We start from the raw sequence: 3,774 nt of genomic DNA on the forward strand, positions 1-3,774 counted from the left end.
TGTCTTAAGAAACATTCCAGTGTGAAGCATCTTCAGAAGTATAACGAGTGTTAGGCTTTAATTTTTGCTAGACATCATTTTTCCTAGGAATGGTGAGTTAGCTAGGAATGAATTTTGAGAAAGGGTTTATCTTTCAGCAGTATGTATTTCAGAATTGAGTCAAGAGTATCTCTTTTCCAGAGAATTAAAAAAAAAAAAAAAAAAAAGGCATCTTTTGCAGTGTTAACTTAGGGGGTAAAGATCTGCAAATAAAGCAGGTTTCTGAAAGTCTAGAAGACCTCTAGAACCTCTAAAGAGATGCTGCATATGGTTCTTGTCAATGATGTGTTATGCTTAAGCCTCAAAGACTGATGTTATTGGTGTGACGCAGCACTTGCATAAATGAATTGCATCCTCTAACGCAAAATATCTACAGGATATAAATGGTGGAAACAATAATCCAGGGTTGTCCTGGAACCCTAGTTCCATACTACCTGTTTCCTTTTAGTTTCTGCTTAATGAGTCAAGTTTAGAAAAGTCATTAGTCCTGCTAGTGCAAAAAAAGTAAGTGATGGCAAATTTATTGTTTATTATGGATGAAGGAATAAATAGTGCCTGTTACCCCTGCATAAAGGTGATACACTGCACTTAAAACAGTTCTAGCCATGATAGGAATGTTTCTATTTGGATGCTACATCTAAAACACAAAACATACACATTATCACATGACATTAAAAACAATGGCAATACATCAAGTTTTAAGACAAGTGGTGATAAATAGTTTTTCATCACAGAAATTTAGCAACAGTCTTAACAATATGCAGTTATTAAAGTACAAAGCAGTTTGCTAACATTCAAATGTTTCATTAAAACTGACATTTCAAGTTGCTAACACTTTGTACAAACCTTTAAAGACACAACATTTTCATTCAATCAGATAAATACCTAACAAAGCTATAAATAAATATGCAAAAAATATTCTTAAWTTTTCTCTTCAAATTATGTGCTAATGTAATTTTACGCAAACAGGAGTCAGTCAGTTGCAAGGCAGCAGCGAAGTGCAGCAGCTAGGCAGTGTATAGCCTGGCAAAGTAACAGTTATTTCCTTTATGTTAACAGTAAAAATACTTTCTATCCTGCATGCTAGTACAGATGTTTGCTGCAGTCACAGAACATTTCCCGTATCCTTAATATTAGGTATTTAGATTTCAGGGTATAGTTTATTCCCTTACAAAAATTAGGTAGGTTATTAGAAAATACTGCTTTAACATAATTGGCAGGCACTGGGCATACGAACTGTGACACAAAATTGTTAGCAGCAGTAATATAGTATGGTACGTAGTTGCATACACAGACAGCAACAAAAATGATACCAAGACAGCTTTTCACTTGCAACTGGGATGTAAGATCAAGTAATGTTAGATTTATATATGCTTAGTACTTTTAGACATTTAAAACTTGCGAGAGACATCACAAACATAAAAAAAAAAATCTCAAATGCAGAAAAAAACCCTAACATCTGGCTGGGAAAGCTCCTGCATCTGCACACACAAGTTAAAAATGCACACCTTTAGGAAAGCATGCATTAGCATGAAACTAGTTTGTCCTAAATAGCTGTATTGGCAGAACAGCAGAAAGTAAATGGCAGGAGCAGCAACTTTGAGCACATGTAACTGGTTAGGCCACAGGGTTGCTCTTCTTGTGGGGCCTACCTAAACGGTTAACTGTTCCTTACCATACTATGAACTGCTTAAATATTTATACAACGGACTGGCCTAGTACTCAATATTTCATTTGAATCTACCAGGCAATAATAAATATTTATGAGAAATATTTTGGGGGCTTGTATGTGTATATGAATAGTCACGTGCAGGCGCAGTACTCATTCTGGCTGCTGCTTCCATGCTGTATGTTATGCACTTAAAAGCAGAACAACAACAACAAAACCAAGGAAAGAGTTGTAATCAGAACAGGACCACTTTTCCTTTGCAAAACRAGTAACTGAAGGTATTGATTGTTCACATGCATCCATTCTTTCTAGAGTTTATATTTCTGCCAATTGGGATTGATAGCACCCACCCCTTCCAAGYTGCACTTGTGGCTTTACTTCTTCTTAAGAAGGAAGGGTTTTGTTATTTTCATTTTCCAAACATTTATAAATTCACATGTACTGCATGTAACTCATGGCACAGTCTGAGGCTGTTAAGGACCCACATCCTTGTACAGTGGCTTTTTGTCCAGCTGTGCCAGCAGTTGCACAGAATTGTGCAATAATCTGTTTTAGATATGATAAATGTGATATAGTCCTTCATTGAATTTAGTTCTTGTGATTTGTGTCACAAAAAAATTGGAACATAACTACCGTGCTCTCTAGTTACACTCCAGGTTTCTCTCCTACAATAACTATGTAATAGCTACATGTATCCTACCCTAAGGCCTCATCTACCATTGCAAGGAGTCGTACAGCTAAACTAATGTCACTTGACCCCTCCCAATTCCTTTTGGTAAGTCTGATCTTATCCCTACATGCCTGCAAGACATGCTGATTAATTACAGAAGCAAAAACTCAAGAAATTACAGGGTTTTTTAAGGCACTTACTTCGTACATTTGGAATAAAGACAGTGTTCAGATTGGCTCTGTCCTATATGAGTAATAACCTTAGGACCAGAAAGTACCAATGCGACCTGCTAACAGCTTTCATCTGACCCATTAAGTCAAGCTATAGCATAAATTTCAGATTAGGAAAAAAAAAAAAAAAAAGTGAAAAAGCCAGTTGACAGGATCTGGGCTTCCCTTTTCAAATTATTCCAACATCCTGTTCAAGATAAGTACCATGTAGTCAGTCTGATCATTTCTTGTCAAGCTTAAGCATTCAGATTTTAGCAGTACTCCTTTCATATACTGCTTGTTTGTATTTGCTGGATGTCATCAGTGCTGCTATTACAGGCAGATATATATACACATGCATATATAGATAAAGATTCTGTTTGTGTGTGTCTGTGTGTGCATGTGTATTTGTGTACATACTGCAGATACTTAAAATTCTGGGCAACRCTTTATTACCTTTGTTGTGATTCTGCTCAAAGAAAATAACTTGCCTTCCTGAGGCCCTCTGACTATAATCATGTCTTGGTTAGGTGCAAATGCCACAGCTGTATGCATCCCAAGTACCACCATTTCCAGCGGTCATCTTCTGTCAAGCTTTCCCCATTCTTCTTGATCTCTCTAGTGCTCCATCTCTAAGGTCTTTCTGTGTCTTTCAGCATACCTAAATACGTATTTGCTCAAGTTCCTCTAAACAAGCTTTTTAAACTCCCTGTGTTGCTTCAGCTACTATCAAACTATTAGTCATGTTAAGTCATGCTAGAATAGCAGGAGTGAACAACTGCAATATATTTAAAATCTGATATTCTAAGAATGCAAAGCAAAGTTTCCAGTTAAAATTTTATCTTAACTAAAGCCCGAGTTTTGCAAYACACTGGTACAGTCTTCAAAAACACACACACAACAGAAGTAAAATACTACACTCAGAATTCAATTTATGGAAAAGAGAAGGTGATGCTTCTGCTTTCTAAACCTATTTTAGTGTGAGTAGAGCTCCCTAAAGTGGATTCAATGAGTTCAGAGAAGCATTTACAACTTCCAGCAAAAAAGAAGCATCACATGTAACACTTTCAGACTGCTGGTTTTTTCAGCCTTAGCTGACTGGATAAAGACAACAGGATAAATGAATACAATCTCTGGAAATTACATTCTCAAAAAAAAAAAAAAAAAAAAAAAAAAAAAAAAAAAAA

Source organism: Rhea americana, unplaced genomic scaffold (genome assembly GCF_003343005.1).
Source record: "Rhea americana isolate MKP2758 unplaced genomic scaffold, rheAme1 scaffold_164, whole genome shotgun sequence".
In the NCBI taxonomy this organism is placed as follows: Eukaryota; Metazoa; Chordata; class Aves; order Rheiformes; family Rheidae; genus Rhea; species Rhea americana.